Source organism: Podarcis filfolensis (assembly GCF_964270895.1).
Source record: "Podarcis filfolensis genome assembly, chromosome: 3".
NCBI classification, from domain to species: domain Eukaryota; kingdom Metazoa; phylum Chordata; class Lepidosauria; order Squamata; family Lacertidae; genus Podarcis; species Podarcis filfolensis.
This window is the reverse complement of record NC_139606.1, coordinates 116735745-116760154: the sequence shown is the minus strand read 5'-3', so window position 1 is coordinate 116760154 and position 24410 is coordinate 116735745. Positions and strand designations below refer to the sequence as shown.

Here is a 24410-nt window from a genome sequence, read left to right as displayed (position 1 = left end):
ATGGCTGGCCAAAAAAGAAATAGCTTTAAGGACGTCATTGAGGATCTCACCCCCTGTACTGTTCTAGGGGTTCCCTGACCCTCCAGAGCAGATTTTTTGGCGGGCTAGGCCAGAGGGAAGCCCTACTGTGCTAGCAGCAGTCCTTGTGCTGGTTTTTGCTGGTGGAATGCGGTAGCTGAATCTGGCCCATCAAAATTAATGGACACTATCACTGTAATTGATTTCAGTGGGTCTGCTCTGAGTAACAGCTAGCTGAACACCACCCTCTGTGGCTAGCCAGTAAATTTCTTTCCAAGTAAGTCAGACAAGAATATCTCTTGTTGGTTGTATAGTCTGGATAAGAGCAGCGCTACAGGGTCAGACTGAAAGTCCATCTAAACCAATTTTCTGATACCCAGTGTGGTCAGCCATTCCTGAAGCCGCAAGATGGTTTCCGTTCCAAATGAGTATTGCGTTGCTATGGAGCTGTGTGACTGTTGGTGGCGGCGAGACACTGGTTTACTCAGAATTCCAGTCTTGTAGTTGCATCATCAGTTCAGAAGAACTGGAGTCTGAGAACGTTTCTTTGTCCAGAGTTTGGGAACGACGAAAGCCAGGTGGTTTCTGGTAAGTTCTTCTTATGCAGGACTGGTGTTTTCTAATAGCTGAAAACATGCCAGGTATGTGGCTATTCAGTGATACTGTCTTCATTAAGGACCAGGGATGTGGAGAAAATCACAAGATTCACCTTTCCTCTGTATCTGTAGCATTTGGAAGCAGCCCAATCTGTTTTGGATCTGCTGTGTGTAACTCCAGTTCATTATTCAGATCTGAATCTGATCTGTTAAACCCAAAACTCTGTTTTGACCACATTGACTACAACGGGGAATCTAAAAATGGCTATATATTTCCCCCTCTTCTTACATAAGAGGGTGAAATTTGCAGGCAAAGAGTGGATCAAGACTGCCAAATTTGAGGCAGAATCCAAGGGAGTTTGGTTAAGTAACTTTTGATTATTATTTTTTTAAAAAAAGGAATGTTTTTATTTTCTGCCAGAATGGGCCGCCACTTCTGAGGGGATAACGCAGAAACCGATAGTTTTGGGAAGGCCAAATCTAGGGAAGTCCTTGTTAAAATGAGATCTTTAAAACACGGTGCTTAAAATATGAACTGAACTGAATTTCCCCCTGTCCCTTATTAGGTACACTGTGCCTATGTCCCAAGTCACTTTTTGCCACCTTAAAACTGGAGGCACACATTCCTCATCCACCCAATGAGGGTAGTTCCAAAAGCAGGTTTTAACAAAATCATTAGGTTAATGTGCACCTTGGGACCAAAGGAGTTTGCAAGGAACATAGCCAGTATTGTGCGATCTTTTCTATGTTTAGACAATGGCAGACAACCTTCTGCAGGAGAGCATTTACCAGCTGCAGAGAGACTGGGACTGGTGAGTGTGCACCCTTTCTGATGCGCGTGTTATTGAGCAGGGGATACGATATAAAGGTGGGTTCTAGACCTTTGAGCAGTGGAATTGGCCGCGCATAATACTGTTTGCAGGTGTGCCTGTTGCACAGATGCTCCAAATCCCCCTGTTGATACTCCGATGGACTTATTTGTAACTCATCTATTTTGGCAGCTTCTCTCTTGCTGCTTCCTTCTGCTAGGGACAGTCCCTATTGGCTAGTTCCCGATAAGTCACAAAATTTAATTTTGTGTTATGGGGAGATTGGGGGCTCTCGGTGCCAACCAATTGTATGCCCCACGGAGGACCTTAAGGTCCATAAATAGCAACACCCTAGTGGTCCTGGGCCCTAAAGAAGTTAGATTAGCGTCAACCAGAGCCAGGTCTTTTTCAACACTGGCTCCGGTCTGGTGGAACACTCTGTCTCATGAGGCCGGGGTCCTGCAGGATCTGATTTCTTTCTGCAGGGCCTGTAAGACAGAGTTGTTACGCCTGGCTTGGAGCCAATTTGATTCCCTCCCCCTCTTTCTTTTTCCTTCTCCTGTGATGAGGCTGCATTTTAACATTTTAATATTTTAATGTTTCAATATTTTAATGTTGTATTTTAATCTTGTTTTTAAGTTGTATTCATTCAAGTTGTTTTTATTATTGCTTGTTAGCTGCCCTGAGCCCGGTCTTGACTGGGGAGGGCAGGGTATAAATAATAATAATAATAATAATAATAATAATAATAATAATAATAATTATAATTATTATTATTATTATTATTATTATTATTATTATTATTATTATTAATTGTGTGCAGGATATGTGTGTACAATCACCCTTAACTCTACCGGTTTAAGTCTAGCTTTAAAGGCCAGCTGAATCAAAAGTACTTCAGAGACGTACACCCGAGCCATTCTCAAAATCCAGGAATAATGCCGTTGTCCTTATCATGAATTCCTGTGGGGAAAAGAACACAGGGAGCCTTTCTAACATTTTGAGGAATGCAATTAGACTCTGGTCCATCACATGCAGAAACAAGTGGCGTATGGATTTCCCACCCACCAGCTGCACAAGGAAACTCACTTAGACTGCAATACGTTACACACTACTCTCAGAGTAGGGTTTGCCAAGTGTGCCTTCCTCTTAGCATGATTCTCCCTTGCGTCCTGAGTTCTATATCTTCAAAGACCAGAACACCTTTGGGAATGGCTGTTCTCTAGTGAACACTCACAGGCTAGTGTTTCCCAATTTTCGGTGTTTATACTACATTTTTTAAAAATTGCCTTGAGAGAGTCTTTAAACCTCTTTTGCTGACCACCAGCATTATGCCTTCCATTTTTAAGTTCGGAATAGGGTAGTTGCTTTGGAAGACGATTATCAGGCATCCAGGCCAAAGAAGCTGATGTTGAAGAATCATTGCTTCGACACTAGTGATCTTTGCTTCTTCCAGTACACTGGCATTAGTTCGCCTGTCTTCCCAAGGAATGTGTAATTTTTTTTTTGGAGACACCGCTGATGGAATCTTTCGAGGAGTTGGGGATGGCGTTTATAAATTTAAAAATAGCATTTAAAATCCTTGTGTATGAGGGTCCTAACGTCTCTTTTTCATTCTTATCTTCCCTTCTCCAGTCAGCTATTTGAAAAAATGGAAAGTGCGGTGAGTAGAGAAATCTCTTGGTGTCTGACCTGGGCTGCAGGGAATTGTCTGAATTGTTAATTCACTGTAGGTTGTCATAAGAACAGGTGGGAGGGAATGTCCAAATTGGAGGAAGATTGGGAGGGGCAGGATCTGAACTTCATTTGCCAGGCCTTAGGGGCTCCTTGTGATGTCACCAACCCTAGACACTCAAGGCAACCTTCTCTGTTTCTTCTCCTTTCACCCCAGAACTGGCCCTACTAAACCTCTTCCAAGATGACAAAATTAATATTTTCTTGTACGCGACAACAGCAGCAAGAATGTTGATAGCCAATAATTGGAAAGGAAATTATGTTCCAACCAAAGAAGAATGGTTGAATAAATTATGCGATTAATACTTGGAATTAGCAAAGTTGACTGATTTGATAAGACAAAAACCGAAAAATATAATCCAGAAACAATGGAAATGTTTAAATGGCTATTTATGTAGACAATGTAAGGTATTGGTTGTGTATAGAATAGATTTACGAAAGATTTAGAAAACATTGATTGGAATATTTGTGTGAGATTGTATCGGAAAAATACGGAATAACAGATACAATCTTGCTTAAAATGTATATAGGAAGTGCAGTGTAAATGATGGAAGTCAATCAATGAAATTTTATTATTATTTTCATATTGAGATATTTGTAGAATAAACTTGGAAGAAATTCTTCCAACTTTTCTTCGTCTTCTTTTCTCTTTATTTCTTCTTCTTTTTTCTTTTCTTCTTTTCTCTTTTGTTCCTTTTTCATATATATGTGCTTATTTGAAATATACCGTATATGTATATATTTGCAATATTTTGCTTAACAATTATGTTACATAATTTAAAAAAAAAAATCTTCCAAGATAATAATTCCCACTCTCATCACAAAGAGCTCATAACTCACTTACTCTCAGTAGCCAGAAACACTATAGCCAGACACTGGAGAGACCTGTCAGGAGTAAGCATGGGCCAATGGTACCAAATAGTATGGGAAATAACCTTATTAGAATAAAACTAACCAATAAACTGAAACTGACATGGGGACATATGGAAGAAGACGCCTTCACCCCCTTTATCACATACACAGCCCAACAAGACAACGACAAGAATCTGCCAACAGTATACAAATCAATCTGGCTAACCTGATACAAAAACACCCACCCGCCACACTCACACATGAAAACAAAGTTTCTTCTCCTTTCTAAATCAATATTCTGTTTCCTGGCAGCCACTTTTCGGGGGGTGAAATAGGGGAGCAATCTTATACTTTAGTCATGTGAGATAGATGACTGAGGCTTTCAAAATGGTAAACTGCGCTGGGGAAAAAAATACCGTATTTTTCGCTCTATAAGACACACCAGACCACAAGACGCACCTAGTTTTTGGAGGAGGAAAACAAGAAAAAAAAATATTCTCAATCCCAGAAGCCAGAACAGCAAGAGGGATTGCTGCGCAGCGAAATGTCATAGACCGAATGGAGCAAACAGCACGCAGACCTAGTGGTGGGAGGAAAAAATCCTTAAATAAGAGACACGGGGGAATGATTAATGGACTTCAATGTCTGTACACTAATGTGCAAAGCATGGGAAATAAACAAGATGAGCTTGAGCTCTTGGTACAGCAAACTAAATATGACATAATAGGAATCACTGAAACCTGGTGGGATAAGTCCCACGATTGGAATGTAATAATGGAGGGATACAATCTATTTCAGAGAAACAGACCAGACAAGAAAGGAGGAGGAGTGGCGTTATATGTCAGGGATGTGTATACCTGTGAAGAGATCCAAGGTTTAGAACCTCAAAGCCAAAGTGAGAGCATTTGGGTCAAAATTAAGGGAGAGAAGAATAACAGTGACCTCATTGTGGGAGTTTACTATAGATCCCCAAGCCAAACGGAGGACATAGATGATGCCTTCCTGGAACAGATGGCCAAGCATGCAAAAGGAAGGGAGATAGTAGTAATGGGGGACTTCAATTACCCGGATATTTGTTGGATGTCAAACTCAGCCAAGAGCATAAGGTCAAACAGATTCCTCACTGGCCTTGCAGACAACTTCATTGTCCAGAAAGTGGGAGAAGCAACAAGAGGAACAGCCATTTTAGATCTGGTCCTAACCAATGTTGATGACCTGGTTAGTGGGGTAGAAGTGGAAGGATCATTAGGCGCGAGTGATCATGCTCTTCTGAAGTTTACTATACAGCAGAAAGGAGCAGCCAAGCATACTAGGACTCAATTTCTCGACTTTAAGAAAGCCGACTTCATAAAACTTAGGGAAGTGCTTGGTGAGATCCCATGGACAGTAATACTAAAAGGAAAGGGAGTTCATGATGGCTGGGAGTTTGTTAAGAGGGAGATAGTAAAAGCACAACTTCAGGCAATACCAATGAGACGGAAACATGGAAGGTGCCTAAAGAAGCCAGGGTGGCTATCTAAAGAACTTTTAACTGAGTTAAGATTAAAAAAGGATGTGTACAAAAAATGGAAAAGGGGGGAAACCACCAAAGAGGAATTCAAACAAATAGCCAGCACGTGTAGACACAAAGTCAGAAAAGCTAAAGCACAGAATGAACTCAGGCTTGCTAGAGAGGTTAAAAGCAACAAAAAAGGCTTTTATGGGTATGTTCGTAGCAAAAGGAAGAACAAAGAAACAGTGGGGTCACTCAGAGGAGAAGATGGTGAAATGCAAACAGGGGACACAGAAAGGGCTGAACTCCTCAATGCCTTCTTTGCCTCAGTCTTCTCCGATAAAGAAAACAATGCCCGACCTGAAGAATTTGGAGCAAATGATTCAGCAGAGGAAACACAGCCCAGAATAACTAAGGAGATAGTACAAGAATACTTGGCTAGTCTAGATGTATTCAAGTCTCCAGGGCCAGATGAACTGCATCCAAGAGTATTAAAAGAACTGGCAGATGTGATCTCAGAACCACTGGCAGTCATCTTTGAGAATTCCTGGAGAACAGGCGAAGTCCCGGCAGACTGGAGGAGGGCAAATGTTGTCCCTATTTTCAAAAAGGGGAAAAGAGAGGACCCAAATAATTACCGCCCAGTCAGTCTGACATCAATACCAGGGAAGATTCTGGAGCAGATCATTAAGCAAACAGTCTGTGAGCACCTAGAAAGGAATGCTGTGATCACCAATAGTCAGCATGGATTTCTGAAAAATAAGTCATGTCAGACTAACCTGATCTCGTTTTTTGACAGAATTACAAGCCTGGTAGATGAAGGGAACGCAGTGGATGTAGCCTACCTTGATTTCAGCAAGGCATTTGACAAGGTGCCCCATGATATTCTTGTAAAGAAGCTGGTAAAATGCGGTCTTGACTATGCTACCAATCAGTGGATTTGTAACTGGCTGACTGACCGAACCCAAAGGGTGCTCATCAATGGTTCCTCTTCATCCTGGAGAAGAGTGACTAGTGGAGTGCCACAGGGTTCTGTCTTGGGCCCGGTCTTATTCAACATCTTTATCAACGACTTGGATGATGGACTCAAGGGCATCCTGATCAAATTTGCAGATGACACCAAACTGGGAGGGGTGGCTAACACCCCAGAGGACAGGATCATACTTCAAAACGACCTTGACAGATTAGAGAACTGGGCCAAAACAAACAAGATGAATTTTAACAGGGAGAAATGTAAAGTATTGCACTTGGGCAAAAAAAATGAGAGGCACAAATACAAGATGGGTGACACCTGGCTTGAGAGCAGTACATGTGAAAAGGATCTAGGAGTCTTGGTTGACCACAAACTTGACATGAGCCAACAGTGTGACGCGGCAGCTAAAAAAGCCAATGCAATTCTGGGCTGCATCAATAGGAGTATAGCATCTAGATCAAGGGAAGTAATAGTGCCACTGTATTCTGCTCTGGTCAGACCTCACCTGGAGTACTGTGTCCAGTTCTGGGCACCACAGTTCAAGAAGGACATTGACAAACTGGAACGTGTCCAGAGGAGGGCAACCAAAATGGTCAAAGGCCTGGAAACGATGCCTTATGAGGAACGGCTAAGGGAGCTGGGCATGTTTAGCCTGGAGAAGAGGAGATTAAGGGGTGATATGATAGCCATGTTCAAATATATAAAAGGATGTCACATAGAGGAGGGAGAAAGGTTGTTTTCTGCTGCTCCAGAGAAGCGGACACGGAGCAATGGATCCAAACTACAAGAAAGAAGATTCCACCTAAACATTAGGAAGAACTTCCTGACAGTAAGAGCTGTTCGACAGTGGAATTTGCTGCCAAGGAGTGTGGTGGAGTCTCCTTCTTTGGAGGTCTTTAAGCAGAGGCTTGACAACCATATGTCAGGAGTGCTCTGATGGTGTTTCCTGCTTGGCAGGGGGTTGGACTCGATGGCCCTTGTGGTCTCTTCCAACTCTATGATTCTATGATTCTATGATTCTATGATTCTATGAAAGCAGCAATCCCTCTTGCTGTTCTGGCTCCTGGGATAGCTGCGCAGCCTGCATTCGCTCCATAAGATGCACACATATTTCCCCTTACTTTTTAGGAGGGAAAAAGTGAGTCTTATAGAGCAAAACCCACTCTCAAGTTTCCAGCTCTCCTTCATCTCCTGTTTAGGCTACAATTTGCTTCTAAAAAGCAGTACAGATATAGAATGCTGAATCATGCAGAGTGCATCTTCTAAGGGTTGGGTGTTTTGTGGGTTGTTTTTTTTTTTTTGCAATTTTGACTGCTGAATAATGTATTTCTTATGAATCTAGGATTGATGGTGACTTACTCATGTGGCTAATTCTCCCTCTCTCCCCGCCGCTGCCTCCTCCAAATCCAGTTGCTTGAATTCACCCATTTGAAGGTTGAAATGGAAAATGCTCCACCAACTTTCCAGGCAAGTGTCTTGCCCTTTCTGGGGATTTTTTAAAAAAATATATTTTGAAATTCAGAAAGATGACTTAATAGCTGCAACCTCTTGCCCGCCTCCACCTGGACAAATCTTAGAATCATCTAGTCCAGCCCCCTTCAATGCAGGAATCTCAGCTAAAGCATCCATGATAGATGGACACCCAACCTCTGCTTGAAATCTTCCAAGGAAGGAGAGTCCACCACCTCCCGAGGAAGCCCATTCCACTGCTAAACAGCTCTTACCCTCAGAAAGTTTTTCCGTGTGTTTAGTTGGAATCTCCTTCCTTGTAACTTGAAGCCGTTGAGTCCTATCCTCAGAAGCAGGAGAAAACCAGCTTGTTCCCTCTTCCATGGGACAGCCATTGAGATTTTTGAAGATGGCTATCACATCTCCACTCATTCTCCTCTTTTCCAGGCTAAACATACCCAACTCCTCCAACTGATCCTCATAAGCCTTGGTTTCCAGGTCTCTTTTAACTTCCAGGCATCTTTTAACAGTTTCCAAGAATAGTTCAAAGTGTTGGTCCTGATCTTTAAAGCCCTAAATGGCCTTCAGCCCAGTATAACTGAAGGAGCGTCTCCGTCTCCAGTGTTCAGTTTGGGCACTGAGGTCCAGCTCCGAGGGCCTTCTGGCGCTTCCCTCCCTGCAAGAAGTGAAGCCACGGGGAACCAGGCAGGGGGTCTCCTTGGTAGTGGTGCCCGTTCTGCGGAACGCCCTCCCATCAGGTGTCAATGAAATAAACAACTATCTGAAATCTGAAGGCAGCCCTGTTTAGGGAAGTTTTTAATGTTTAATGCTGTATTGTGTTTTTAATATTCTGTTGGGAACCCCCCAGAGTGGCTGGGGAAACCCAGCCAGATGGGTGGGGTGTAAATAAATTATTATCATTATAATTATTCGCTAGTCAGGCCCAGACACACTTTACCAGGGGTCGCCAAGGTGCTGCCAATATCCCTTTTGGCCTCCATGAAAGGTCTCACTGAATACCCCCTCAAAAATCCACAGTGCCTGAGAGACTGTTTGCTCTTCCCATTCAGTTCCTGTTTACACTGACTTGGCATCTCTTACACCAGGCCTAGGCAAACTTGGCCCTCCAGATGTTTTGGGACTACAACTCCCATCATCCCTGACCATGCTCCTGTTAGCTAAGGATGATGGGAGTTGTAGTCCCAAAACATCTGGAGGGCCAAGTTTGCCTAGGCCTATCTTACACTGAACACCCCCCCTCCCAAGTCCCCACATTTTCTTTGAATCCAGGATTGGACATCCATGTTCTTCTTGTGAACAGAGGAGGGGTACAAAGAGCTTCTCCCCGTTAGCAAGTCCAGCAGGGGCTGAATGCAGGGAAACCCAGCTAGATGGGCAGGGTATAAATAAATTACTACTACTACTAAGGGATGCGGGTGGCGCTGTGGGTTAAACCACAGAGCCTAGGGCTTGCCGATCAGAAGGTTGGCGGTTTGAATCCCTGCGAACCTAGCAGTTCAAAAGCATGTCAAAGAAGTGCAAGTAGATAAATAGGTACCGCTCCGGCGGGAAGGTAAACAGCGTTTCCGTGCGCTGCTCTGGTTCGCCAGAAGCGGCTTAGTCATGCTGGCCACATGACCCGGAAGCTGTACGCCGGCTCCCTTGGCCAATAAAGCGAGATGAGCGCCGCAACCCCAGAGTCATCCGTGACTGGACCTAATGGTCAGGGGTCCCTTTACCTTTACCTTTACTACTACTACTATTATTATTTATTATGTGTTATAGCATGTACTCATGGTATCCGTGTCAGGACTGTCCCCCACAATGCTTTCACAAAATTTCACATCTATCCAGCACACAAAGTTTACCAAACCCCTGCTCTGGGAGTTGAATTTGGTGGTGCGGAAGAATAAAGCCTATAGACACTAGGTGTCATGTGTCAAACAGGAAAGCAGGCAGTGCAGTATTTGGCATGAAAGATGCTTGGTTTTGGATTTTTCTCCCCTAGAACCTTCAAGGTGCCAGACCTGAGGAAGGAGCTGTGGAAGATAGAGAGGCAAAAGGCAACCGAGACAGTTGAGTGAACACTGAACGCTGCCTTTCTTTATCAGAGCAGGGAATGAAGGGCTCTAGGCGATGCCTTAGCAAGTGCAGGCGGCTGTTTTCTTGAAATTTAAATTCGTTGTGGCAGGTTGCTATTAAATGGAGTGCTTTTGTTGTGTTTCCATTGTGCTGCCTTTCCTTTTTAAAAAATGTGTGTATTGCAGAATCCCGACCCTGGGGCTGGTATCTTGAGACAGGTGTCCAAAGCATCAATTCTCCGGCGATTAGCCTTCTTTATGGTCCAGCTCTAACTTCCATACATCACTACTGGGAAAACCATAGCTTTAGCTATACAGACCTTTGTCGGCAAGGACAAGGCAATGATCCATGGAGGAGAAGCCAGGTGTACCTCATCTTATATTTGTACAGCTAGTTCTTCCTGCCTAAGTGCAGAACCTTACATTTGTCCCTATTGAAATTCATTTCGTTAGCTTGCGCCCAGTTCTCCAGTCTGAGGTCATATTGAATCTGGATTCTGCCTTCATTAGCGACCCCTCCCAGTTTGTTGTCATCTGCAAATCTGATGAGCATCACCTCAATTCCTTCATCCAAGTTATTTATAAAGACTTTGAACAACCAGGACAGGGCCCAGGACAGAACTCTGTGGGACTGGTTTAGAATGATCTCAGAGGCCACTCCTTTTGAGAGCAGCTGCCAGAATCAGATTCTCTGCACCTTTCTGCAAGAGAGACTTTCTGGGCCAGTGCAGATCACAGAATCACACAGGGGCCATCTAGGCCAACCCCCTGCAATGCAGGAATCTTTCACCCAACATGGGAATTGAAACCACAACCCTGAGATTGAGTCTCATGCTTTATTGAGTGAGATAAGTGGTGCTGCTACCAATTTAATGCTTCTGCAGATGCTACAAACCATACTGTTGCAAACCATTGAAATGTCACAAACCATGCTAATACTGTATACACATAGGACTTGTGGTGAACTTTTGTGAACAGGTGAGGAGCTGGGGGCTGATGCTGGATCTGGGCCTACTTTTTGATGGGCAGGTGGGGGAGTTTGCAAAGAACAGAAACCAAAAGGAACCCAGAAGAACAGGAATCCACAGTGCAGACAACTTTCCCAGAAAGCATCCGTTTCTTGGAAACAGGAACCTTGTGCAATTAGTTTTTTCTAGTTGAAGGTTGAAAGAGAAAGCAAAGAATCAGAGCTATCCTGTTTGTTTAGCTATTAGGATCTGCAATTGCTTCATCAAACATCATGTTGGTATTTGATTGCCTCAAATGAGACAGGAAATATCCAAGTACCCGTAAATGTACAACTTGAGCAACAGGAAGAAACAAACCTGGATACAAGAACTTTCATACTGAAAGCAAAACTTCTGCCAGAGTTGAAATTTGAGCTCCTTACACTATGTTGGGCCCTTAAAGAAAGCTAAGACTTCAGGCATGGTAGTACAGGTCCAAGAGCATTTTGCCATGCACAGCTTTCTAAATATTCTTCCTGGTTAGCATATTCTGCTGCTTTGAAAAACGGTCCTGTATATTGTTACTGCATCCCATCCGACTCTGCAATTCTATAAGTCTATGAAAATGCAGTAGGCATTGTGATGATAGGTGCCAGTCTGAACTTTATGCATGGTTTATTTCTAAGGATCGTGGCCTTAGAACAGCTGGCATAAGTTCAACATAAAATATTCCCCTTGGGAACTATCTGTGACCTGGGTACATGCTCCAATCGCATACATGACCTAGATGGAGCAGAGTATATTTGCAGAAAAGATTGGAGCACCAATTGGTGTATTTGCCAACAGAGCTGGTTTATTAACCTCCAGGAAGCAAAAACCATAAAATGCAGAACAAATATCCAGCCCTGAATCAAATTAACTCTGTACAAAACTTGGCAAAACATGAAAAAGGCCCAGCATATTCTTAGAGGTCTTTAGCAAGCCACAAAATATCAGCATTGGAGGTCCCTGTCTGGTTTTACTGGGAACAGCAGACCCTCCCAGTGCCCCTATTTTCCAGGGACAATCCCGGATTTACAGAAGCCGTTCCTGTTTCTGATTTGATCCCAGAATATCCCGCTATTCCTTAGGACATTCCTATTTTCATAGGAGAAATTTTGGAGGGTATAAAAGACCCTGATGTTGGGAAAGATGGAGGGCACAAGGAGAAGGGGACGGCAGAGGACGAGATGGTGGGACAGTGTTCTCGAAGTTACCAGCATGAGTTTGACCCAACTGCGGGAGGCAGTGGAAGACAGGAGTGCCTGGTGTGCTCTGGTCCATGGGGTCAAGAAGAGTCGGACACAATGAAATGACTAAACAACAATCTTCATCAGAGAAATTATTTAGGGTATGGAACAGTCTTCCAAGGTACTGATGCCTCTACCCCTAAAAGACTTCATTTGCTTTTCTTCAGGCACAAGACCATTGTGGTGTAGTGGTTAAGAGCAGTAGATTCGTAATCTGGGGAACGGGGTTCGAGTCTCTGCTCCTCCACATGCAGCTGCTGGGTGACCTTGGGCTAGTCACGCTTCTCTGAAGTCTCTCAGCCTCGCTCACCTCACAGAGTGTTTGTTGTGGGTGAGGAAGGGAAAGGAGAATGTTAGCCGCTTTGAGACTCCTTAGGGTAGTGATAAAGTGGGATATGAAATCCAAACTCTTCTTCTTCTTCCCATCTCTCCAGCTTTTGTATCCTTCCAGTGCATAACTTCCCTCTCCTCCAACTCTCCTTCCCAGTCCAGGCTGTTTGTACCAATAGCTCAGCTGATGCAGCTCACACCCCTGCCTGGGCTGGATTTCCCTGGCAGGGCTGGGTTTCTGGGACTCAGATTACACCAGTTCCTGACAGACGGTGAAGAGGTCAGGGGCACAGCTGCATGGCAGGTCAAGCTAGTAAATAACCACCCCAGGAGTGTCTGCTTGACAGGCCACGCTCTGTGCCTTTGCAGGCAGCCTCTGCTCAGGTCATGCAACAGTCATGGCTCTTCTCCTTGCCGGCTTGAATATATCGCGTCTGGGTTTCTCCCTGCTTCTTTAGAAAGAATGCCTCCACAAAGTCCTGAGCAAGGCGGGGTTGCTGGCCCACCCAAAACCACACTGGCCTAACCGGAATTGGAGATAAGAAGAAGTTTGGGCTTGCAGCCAGACCTGGAGGATGCAAGGCCAGGGAAAAGCACTGAGCTGAGCTGCCGATTGTGCCTTCGAATACCCAAGAGAAATAGAAAATTATGCACATCATGGAAACAGTGGTGGATCTGCATTTTTTAGGTCCTGAAGCCTGAACTGTCACAGACCCTCCAAGTGTCCCAGAATCAGTGCCGGATTTACGTATAAGCTAAACAAGCTATAGCTTAGGGCCCCACTCTCTTGGGGCCCCCCAAAAAAAATTTAAAGGAAAAAAACACCTGGATGTACATTACCAAAATACAGTGGTACCTTGGGTTACATATGCTTCAGGTTACCGACTCCACAAACCCAGAAATAGTGCTTCAGGTTAAGAACTTTGCTTCAGGATGAGAACAGAAATCGTGTTCCCGCGGCGCAGCGGCAGCAGGAGGCCCCATTAGCTAAGTGGTACTTCAGGTTAAGAACAGTTTCAGGTTAAGAACGGACCTCCGGAACGAATTAAGGTACCACTGTATAAGATAAAAAACAAATAAAATAAAACCTACATACAGCAACAGTGTTTTGCGTTGCGTTGGCTCATATGATGTAAGTCAGTCATGTCCAAAGTCTGGCCCGGGGGCCAATTGTGGCTCACTGGTTGGTTTAATACGGCCCCACAGCTCACACAGCTGCCCACCGTGCGTCTTGCGGTGCAAGCGCAGTCATGCGGTGATAGGTTCAAGAAGCCGCCCGCGCATCCCGAAGTTTACGTAACCAGAGCGTTACGTAAACGGAGGTACGGCTGTATATGTTAGTACCAACACCTTGAACTTGGCCCAGTAGCAGATTGGTGGCCCGTGCGAATCCCGCGAGCAGGGTATTATAAGCTGAGGATAGTCTCCAGAACACATCTTGTTTGGCAGGGCGAAAGGCTGAATTATGGTGTTGTGGACTTGAGAGGGGTGGTTTTGTTTTGTTTTTGTATAAGGCTGCAGTTGTTGGAGGTTGCGGGCATTTGTACACTTCAGTCCTGTGAGAATTCTTTGTGGGTAGAAAATGTATGTTTTTTCAAAGGCCAAGATATCAGGTTTTGAGTCAGGCTGTTTGGATGGTGCTATGTGGAAGGGATTGGAAATAAATATTCCTGCATTGCAGGGGTCCCATGCAGCTCTACCATTTTGTGATTCTATTCCCCCCCCCCCAATTTTTTAAAATAGTTTTCACAAAATTATAAACAAACAAACAAATAAACAAACAAACATAAATCATAACCTTATTAAAATTATACTTATTAACATTCTTAAGTGGCTTCCTTGCTCTCCCTTGTTTGGACTTCAATGCATATCTTTTTAACGGTTTTCCAAATCAAAGTTCTTATAAACTTAACTTAATCTCTTAACACCATTCTATCTTTTCAATTCAGGATTAAACATATTAATTCATCACTTAACTTATATAAAATCCTAGGCCGATCTAGTATTTGCAAGCTAATTCCAATTAGTTTAACTTAACGTATTTAACGAAATAATCATTAAATTTCGTGCATTCTTCCTGGTACTCCTCCTCCTTCTGGTTGCGGACTCTCCCGGTCAGGTCGGCTAGCTCCGAAAAGTCCATCATCTTCATCTGCAAGTCGAAAAGTCCATCATCTTCATCTGCCATTCTTCTACAGTTGGTAGTTCTTGCGTTTTCCACTTCTTAGCTGACCATTTTGTGATTCTAAGCAACCTAGCTCGTCCATTCTGCTGGCATTTTGAAGTGGCGCCATCCACTGAATTAACAGGTCTGTTCTAAAAATCTCGATTCAAACCCCCCCCCCCTTTGAAACAGATCACACACAGTGGCTAGTTTTGCAAGCAGATTTTGAGATGTCTGTGAAGAAATGTCCTCCACCTTTGCTCATTATGGGCTTTGTTAACCCACATTGACTCTTTGTCCCCGGTGACCTGGGCTATGTTATTTTGCAACTGTGGGCATTACCCTTCTCGAGTTTCGCAACGCTTTCTCCAAATACCGCAGTGACAAAAATTACAAAATCGATGAGCTCTGGAGCTGTTGCAGCCCGAAATCAAGGTTGCTGTTTGGTTCATCTCCCGTGCCCTGTGTCTGCCACATTTACGGAAGCACCATAGCTCATTGGTAGAGCATCAGGTTTGTGTACAGGAAGCCCAAGGTTTAATCTCTAATAGGGATGGGAATCAGCCTGGTCTGAAACTCTGGAGAGCTTGCTGCCAGACAAAACTGAGATAGGTGGACCACTGGCTCCTAATAATAATAATAATAATAATAATAATGGGATAATGCACACAGTGACTTGAGATCTCGATCACACGCAGTTTGTAGTCCACTGGCAGAAGGAGTACAACATGGGCATGTCTTTAAGTTAACATCTTACATTAAAAACCTGACAGTACCAAATTATCGAAGGCTTTTCACCAAAGCCAGACTAAACGTCTTTCCTTCTGCAGTGTTGGATGGCAAGTTGAGAGGAGTTCCCTACCAGGACAGACTTTGCTTGTGTGCTCAAGACATTGATTCTATAAAACATATTTTGTTGCACTGTGCGAAATATGAGCAAGCCTGGTTCGCCAGAAGCGGCTTAGTCATGCTGGCCACATGACTCGGAAGCTGTACGCCGGCTCCCTTGGTCAATAAAGTGAGATGAGCACCGCAACCCCAGAGCCATCTGCGACTGGACCTAACGGTCAGGGGTCCCTTTACCTTTATGGTTGGAGAAATGTGCCACAAAATTCAGAGAACTGTGAATTTTGAAAGATGGCTGTGTTTCCCTCCGTCAACATGTTTGTTTCAGGCAGTGCCAGTTAGGTTGGTTCTCCATTAAAACCAAATCAAATTTCTTCTCCCTCCCTCCCATAGAAGCCAACTCCTTGGGACTGAGTTCCTTTTGCCCCTCCCCGCAATAAAATGTTTTAGGGGCCCAGCCCCAAGTTGATGTGCATTGCCATTCAAATGGGGTGTGTGTGGTATGCTGTGTATTGTGATCGATTATGTTACCTGCCTCCCCCATATATTATTCCAGCTGGCCCCTTGCTCCCTCACATTCCTTCCTTCTCGTTTTTTCTTTCCTCATCCTAACTCAGGCTTCCTCAGCCTCGGCCCTCCAGATGTTTTTGGCCTACAACTCCCATGATCCCTAGCTAACAGGACCAGTGGTCAGGGATGATGGGAATTGTAGTCTCAAAACATCTGGAAGGCCAAGGTTGAGGAAGCCTGTCCTAACTGCTGCTCAGCCTTCCTCACTGGATTGTTTTGGGGATCTTCTCCCTGTTATGTACTGAGTTGAATAGGATCCAAAATGCAGCAGTCTGATTGGTCCTAGAACAATAGGATCCAAAATGCAGCAGTCTGATTGGTCCTAGAACAATAGGATCCAAAATGCAGCAGTCTGATTGGTCCTAGAACAATAGGATCCAAAATGCAGCAGTCTGATTGGTCCTAGAACAATAGGATCCAAAATGCAGCAGTCTGACTGGTCCTAGAACAATGCAGCAGTTTGATTGGTCCACAGGAGCCACCCAATCCAGCTCCAAGTTGAATCCACAACCTGATTGAATCCACAACCTGATTGGCCTACAGGAGAATCCTGGATTTAACCAATCACGTGCAGCCCATTGTGTAAATAATGTATATAAAGCAGATATTTTGGGGAAAAATTCATTCTTCCTCACCACTATGAGCTGAATAAAGAGCATGAAATCCACTCTCGACTCCGAGTATATTTCACTCCCCCTTTTAGGCTTTCCCCCCTCATTACATTTTGGACTTCCGCACAACCATGCCTGGTAACACCTCCCTCTTATGGCTGTAAGGTGGCATTTGGGCTAGATAACCAACAGCACTCAGGTCTGAAAACTTCAAACCAAGGAGACAAATCTCTTGAATTTGCTTTTATTGCAAGGGAACAAGCTCATATTCTCATTGTAAATGTTGCAAAAGCCCCTTCATTTTGAGCCAGATTCTCTGGTGAATAAACGGACGGGATCTCCAGCTGGGGGGGGTGATGCAGGATCCAGTAGCTCTCAAAGTCGAGGAACACCTCCCCTTTTTCAAAGGATCCTGGGTCAGCAGGCATCAATTAGTCTTCTATCACATTGGGCTTAAAAGCAAACAACAATAATTATTTCAATTTCATTGCCAAGTCACAGTCTCTGAGACATGGGAAAAGGTGAAGGAAGCAACGTTAGCAATGGAAAAAGGTGAAGGAAGCAATGTTAGCCCATCAGAAACATACCAAAACCCCATTGGGTGACTCTGTCAATAAATAAAATTTATTATTATTATTATTATTATTCAGTTTCTCACTTTCACCATTTTAAGTTCAGTTCTCGCCATCGGTATGCAAATTTTGTTTTTAAAAAGTTCCTCGTGAACTTTTGCAAGCCTTGTGACATTAACTGGGCCATCGACTGTGCAATTAAAAGACTACATGTATAGTGCAATGTGCCTTTCATGCTCTGAGCAGCTAACAAGTTACGTACTTGATACACTGTGCGTAACTAATGGGATATGCAAATAGCGCTCATTGGCCCATTAAACTGAAATTGCATGTATTTCGTAAGCTGTCTTAGTTATACTTAGCACAACCAGTGCCTGTTCAATTAACACATTACATAATTAAGGTAATTATAAATCTAGCAAGCTGCATAATCAGTAATTCCCTTCAAGAACAACAATGAAAGTGTACACGCTTCTGAGTTTTTTTTGTCTTCTAGATTTGGGAAGAAATAGAATGATTGTTACAAGTTGAAGGAAGGAAGGAAGGAAGGAAGGAAGGAAGGAAGGAATGGAGGGAGTTTTTGTATGGATCAAGTTTTTCAGTAATAGAGGAATTTAAATGGAAAAATTAAATGGATTTTAACAGAAGATAAATGCTAAATTAGAGGATGCTAAACTTGAATCCGATGTAAAAATTATAAAGGAACCGCTCAAGAAGATAACAGTGCAGGGCAGAATAAATGGGCAATTAATATTGAAAGGTAACGTAAAAAACTTGGAGACAAGAATAAATAACTGGACAGTGTTTTATGCATTTATTTATATAGCAGGGGTCCCAACTCACCTTCACACTAAGTAAAAACCACACACCAATTACTTAAAAGAGTTAACTGGGAGATATGGATAATAAGTGTAAACAATATAGGATTCCCATCGTAGGTATAAAAGAAAAAGTAGAAGGTTACTTTTAATCTTCTTAAGACCTTAAAGGCCTTTGGGATTTACTTTGTTTTGTTTTTTTAATTAGAATCCCAAGATCCACTGAGCAGGGATCGGTGCAAAAGCCTGCAGATCCTGAGCTATCATTTGCCTACTTCTGAGCAAGAGGCTGCTGGGCATCCGCTAAGACGATGGATATGGTATTTGAGGCTCCTTAGTTGTGCTAACCTTGGTCACACCCACAAAGCACATTCAAAGAAATCTTATGCCTCTGTATAATAATAATAAAGTGAAACCACCCCCTCAAAAATCGAATGGCAGACCAAATTGTTAGAATACCTAGAGTTAGCAAGGATAACCGGGTTAGTGAGCGGAAACTCGATACAAGATGTTAATAAAGAATGGATAGTAATCAAAAAATATTTCAAAGGTTACTGTGATAACAAAAGCTTTATGGCAGAGATTGAATGAGTCATGTAACATAAGGTGATATCAGAGGAAACCAGAATCAAAAAGGAGGAAAATATTTTCAGGAAACTGTAAAAAAATTAATCTCAAAATAGTACAACAGGTATAGTCGGAAGGTTTCCCCCCCCCCCCATATAAATAAAATCATATTCTGTCTCTTTTCCTATTTCTTTTCTCTTTTCTTCTTCTTCTTCTATATTCTTTTGTATGTCTATAATTTGTAATGTCTGAAATGTGATGTTTGAAATTGTATGTTTTTTAAGATTTATGTATAATAAAGGTTGATTTAAAGAAAAAGAAAAAGAAACTTCCCTAAACAGGGCTGCCTTCAGATGTCTTCTAAGAGTAAGATAGTTGTTGATTTCCTTGACATCTGATGGGAGGGCATTCCACAGGGTGGGTGCCACTACCAAGAAGGCCCTCTGCCTAGTTCCCAGAGTTCTTGACATGTGTGTTGTTGATGTGACCTAGATGTGTACAACTGGAATGTGGTCTCCACCCAGTGTTGCCTATGTCTCTTGGGTGTGAGAGGCCTGAGCTACACCTTTAACCATGTTGTTTGGGCATTTGAATTCCCCTTTCAGCAAAGCCTTCCAGGTGAAGATCTTTATCTCAGCCTGCACCTGCAACGTGAGCATTTTGAACCAGTGACATCAGCTGAGTGTTGGGAACCAAACCGTCGACTGATTCCAGTTGCGTTCACATGCTCCTTGAGTTCTGCAAAGGCAACGTGAAAGAGGACAGCCAGGGCTGACCTCTGGACTGGGTGCAAGGAAGAAAGCAGACTGGTGGGGATGTCGAATTCAGACTGAGCTTAGTGGGGCATTGCCCCATTTTCTCTGATAGGCTAGCGTCCACTTTTTAAAAAAAATAATCATGGAAGAGTTTTTAGACATTTGCATTGTTTTTATATGTGGAATTGTCCTTGTTTTTTACAAATGCGACAGATATACAGTGGTACCTCGGGTTAAGTACTTAATTTGTTCCGGAGGTCCGTTCTTAACCTGAAACTGTTCTTAACCTGAAGCACCACTTTAGCTAATGGGGCCTCCTGCTACTGCCGCGCCGCAGGAGCATGATTTCTGTTCTCATCCTGAAGCAAAGTTCTTAACCTGAAGCGCTATTTCTGGGTTAGCGGAGTCTGTAACCTGAAGCGTATGTAACCTGAAGCGTATGTAACTTGAGGTACCACTGTATGGAGATAAATACACTAGTGGAGACATCACCTTGCCAACAATGGTCCGTATTGTTAAAGCTATGGTTCTCCCAGTAGTGATGTATGGAAGTGAGAGCTGGACCATCAAGAAGGCTGATCGCTGAAGAATTGATGCTTTTGAATTCTGGTGCTGGAGGAGACATCTGAGTGTCCCATGGACTGCAAGAAGATCAAACCTCTCCATTCTGAAGGAAATCAGCCCTGAGTGCTCACTGGAAGGACAGATCGTGAAGCTGAGGCTCCAATACTTTGGCCACCTCATGAAAAGAGAAGACTCCCTGGAAAAGACCCTGATGTAGGGAAAGATTGAGGGCACAAGGAGAAGGGGACGACAGAGGACGAGATGGTTGGACAGTGTTCTTGAAGCTACCAGCACTGCGGGAGGCAGTGGAAGACAGGAGTGCCTGGCGTGCTCTGGTCCATGGGGTCACAAAGAGTCAGACATAGCTAAACGACTAAACAACAACAATACACTAGCGGCCAAAATTGTAGAAACCTTTTGGGGAAAAGTGTATTTCTGATGTTTCATAAGATCACTTTTTTGGGGAGTAATACCATAAAATTATATATCAATGGAAAGATAATTTAATGAAGAATGTAATGCAACCAAGATTGTTCAATTATCTGTATTCCATCAAAAGTTATAGCCAAATAACCAGAAAAAGGAAGCACAACTTGCTCAGGTTGATTTGCAGTCACTTTCCTTCATTTGAATGTAGCCAATGAGCAGGAGCGTTAAGAGAGCCAATCAGGTGTTGCGAACCATCAAACCTCGGAAACACACTTTCCCCCAAAGGTTTCCACAATTTTGGCCCCTAGTAGCTATAGGATTGCCTACCCAAGTTGCACAGTTAACCTAAATAAGCATTGCACTGTAAGTCATTTTCATCTTTTATCCATAGAAGCTCTGGAGAATGGCTTTTTGATGTGCAAACTATAAATCTTATAACAAAGTATACAAATATACTTAATGTACAAATTATGGTAAACATGCAAAAAAAATGTATAGTTAACTCTAGCAAGCATCTCAAAACTTTTGTTATTGCTCCTCTTCTGCACACAAAGGTATCAGAGATATACAATTAAGCTGCTTTCTCAGTTCAGTAGATCCCTTAGGCTGAATCCAGACTGGCAAATTACTGCTCAAGTAAAATACCAACTTAAAAACACTGGGGAGGGTAAGTAGGAGGTCATTATGAACACTGAGATAGAAATCAGTTTAGTTCAGTAATATACTCTGGATTTCACGGCGACTTTCATTGTGGAAGGTTGTACAGGGTTTCATTTAAGCTTTGATCTGGACTTCTGGAATTCAGAGTACTGGAGGTGGTGGGCAGGGAACCAAATGTGTTTCCTAGGAAGCGAGTTCCATTAAATTTGATGGAAATGATGGACTCTTGCTTAGGATGGCAGCTCAAATCAGGGGCTTCTTACAGGTGCAAAACTAGGCTTTATTTCACCCGGGACAAAGACCCAGTTTGGCACGCCCCACAAACATTTGCGTACACACACAAACACAGGTCGAGAACCTCAATGGCACCCCTTGGAGGCTTCACCTGGGGCAAAAAAACCCCAACCCCCCCCCCAGCTAACTGCCCCACAGCTTTGGCTCTGTCTTCTCAGCATGCTCAGTTCAGAAGGTGCTGGGGAGGGAAGAACCCCAGCAACTTGTATGACCTCTCCTTTGGTGAGCTGAAGTTACCTTTTGCAACATTTCATCAGGATTCCACATTTCCCGATCTGAAGCATGGGAGAGGGGCACTTGAAAAGTTTGCAAGCACCGTTGGCTTCATAGCATTGCCGTCTGGTGTGTGGTTTGAAAAAGGCAAATCCTGCGGAAAGTGGAGAGAGAGAGAGAGAGAGAGATATTACTGTCCACTGCATAAGACGCACCTGACCATAAGACGCACCTAGTTTTTAAAACAAATTTTTTTTCCTTCCAGTAGCACCTTAAAGACCAACTAAGTTAGTTCTTGGTATGAGCTTTCGTGTGCATGCTGTGATGAGCCTGTTGACGACTCTTAACGTGATCAGTCAACAGGCTCATCACAGCTATCTGCCAATCACCCATTCCCACCACCCTTCTGAGTAATACCCCTCCCCACCTTCTCACTATATAGAAGGATCTGGCAACTTCTGTTTCAGTGTATCTGAAGAAGTGTGCATGCACACGAAAGCTCATACCAAGAACTAACTTAGTTGGTCTTTAAGGTGCTACTGGAAGGAAAAAAAAATTTTTTGTTTTGACTATGGCAGACCAACACGGCTACCTATCTGTAACTGGAACCTAGTTTTTAGAGGAGGAAAGGGGGAAAGCCCCGTTTTTGGGGGGATCAGCTGACAGTTGTGCAGCTTCTTTTGCAAAGGGGAAAAGCCCCCTTTTTTGAGGATCAGCTCAAAGTTGTTGAGCTTACTTTGCAAAGGGAAAAAATCCCGTTTTTATAGGGTTCAACTCACAGTTCTGCAGCTTCTTTAGGAAAGGAAAGGGAGCCGTTTCTACAGTTTCCAGACAGATAATCTAATTAGCCAGTCACATGTCACTGGGAAAACAAACAGCCTCCTTCTGCAGAACATTCAGCAATGGAGGCCTGGGCAAGGGGCCGGGGCCGGAAAGGGAGCCAGCGATCGACCACACATTCACTCCATAAGACGCACAGACATTTCCCCTAACTTTTTAGGAGGAAAAAAGTGCATCTTATGGAGCGAAAAATACGGTAAATTAGGAAGAGGAAGAAAAGGAGGCACAAGTTTTCAAGCTTTATGAGAGGAGTGGGGAACCCCAGAACCATCTGGATAACTGCTGCATTCCAACTTCCCGGAAAGCTACTGCTGTTCAGTTTCCAGTCTTTCCCAACCTTGTGCCCCCAGAAGTTGTTGGACTACAATTCCCATCGTCCCTGACCACTGGACCTAGCTGTCTGGGAAACCTTGGAGGCTTTTAAGCAAAGGTTGGGTGGCCATCTCTCTTGGATGCTTTAGCTGAGATTCCTGCATTTCATTGGGGTTGGACTAGATGATGAAGAAGAAGAGTTTGGATTTGATATCCCGCTTTATCACTACCCGAAGGAGTCTCAAAGTGGCTAACATTCTAACATTCTCCTTTCCCTTCCTCCCCCACAACAAACACTCTGTGAGGTGAGTGGGGCTGAGAGACTTCAGAGAAGTGTGACTGGCCCAAGGTCACCCAGCAGCTGCATGTGGAGGAGCAGGGAAGCGAACCCGGTTCACCAGATTACGAGTCCACTGCTCTTAACCACTACACCACACTGACCCTTGGGTCCCTTCCAACTCTACGATTCTATCCTTCTGTGGCAGAAAAGCTAGAGAGAAATGCTCCTTTCCCTTGCGAGGAAATAGAGCATCTCAATTACTTTCTCCCTTCCACTCGGCTATTGGCTGAGCAGCCCCTTTCTCCCTTCTTTACTCTCCATCCCTTACCTGAGGAAGCCAGGAGCAGCACAGACAAAACAGCCCAGAACAGGTGAAGGATCTTCATGGCTCCGTTGGGGTGGACTGATGCAGCGAAGGTGAATGCAGCGTTACAAGCTAGACGGGTGTCCAGTGTTTATTGGAGGAGGGCTGGGCTGCCTGTATTTGTAGGTTCCTTGGGAAGTGGTTCCCTCCTCTTGGCTTGGAAAGTCCAGCATGCCATCACCATGACCTGAGACAAGGTGCGGCTGCTGTCCAACCCATAAGCACACTGGCTTAAACAGGCAGAGATGTGGGGATAAGTGGTTTTGTCCTGTTGCAAGACCTGGCAGAGATGCAAAACCCAGAACAAATCACTGGAGGTGAATCTCCCTCTGAATACCAGAGAGAGGGAAGAGAAAGAAAGAAGGGGAAGAGAGAGAATGATGGAGTTCCTGGAAAATAAAGGTATCGGTGATTACTAAACCATAATTACTGCTGTTGTTGCTATTGCATGCAAATCAATCTCTGTGTGCTAAGAGATTCCAAAGTTTACCCAGGGTTCAGTTTCATAGAATCACAGAATCATAGAGTTGGAAGAGACCACAAGGGCCATCGAGTCCAACCCCCTGCCAAGCAGGAAACACCATCAGAGCACTCCTGACATATGGTTGTCAAGCCTCTGCTTAAAGACCTCCAAAGAAGGAGACTCCACCACACTCCTTGGCAGCAAAATCCACTGCCGAACAGCTCTTACTGTCAGGAAGTTCTTCCTAATGTTTAGGTGGAATCTTCTTTCTTGTAGTTTGGAACCATTGCTCCGTGTCCGCTTCTCTGGAGCAGCAGAAAACAACCTTTCTCCCTCCTCTATGTGACATCCTTTTATATATTTGAACATGGCTATCATATCACCCCTTAACCTCCTCTTCTCCAGGCTAAACATGCCCAGCTCCCTTAGCCGTTCCTCATAAGGCATCGTTTCCAGGCCTTTGACCATTTTGGTTGCCCTCCTCTGGACACGTTGCAGTTTGTCAGTGTCCTTCTTGA

The 24410-nt window shown here is 43.8% G+C and overlaps 2 long non-coding RNA genes across 2 annotated transcripts; one reads left to right on the top strand and one right to left on the bottom strand.

Moving 5' to 3' along the window:
* The first annotated feature begins 489 nt into the window (after positions 1–489).
* LOC310758789 lies at positions 490–10144 on the top strand. The gene is made up of 5 exons (XR_014545905.1): positions 490–606; positions 1368–1426; positions 3059–3086; positions 7885–7941; positions 9932–10144. It is a non-coding gene; the product is annotated as an uncharacterized lncRNA (long non-coding RNA).
* A 6845-nt stretch (positions 10145–16989) lies between these two features.
* LOC310758774 lies at positions 16990–23546 on the bottom strand. The gene is made up of 3 exons (XR_014545882.1): positions 23394–23546; positions 21658–21787; positions 16990–17213 (listed from the first exon to the last, which is right to left on the bottom strand). It is a non-coding gene; the product is annotated as an uncharacterized lncRNA (long non-coding RNA).
* Between the last annotated feature and the right edge of the window lie 864 nt (positions 23547–24410).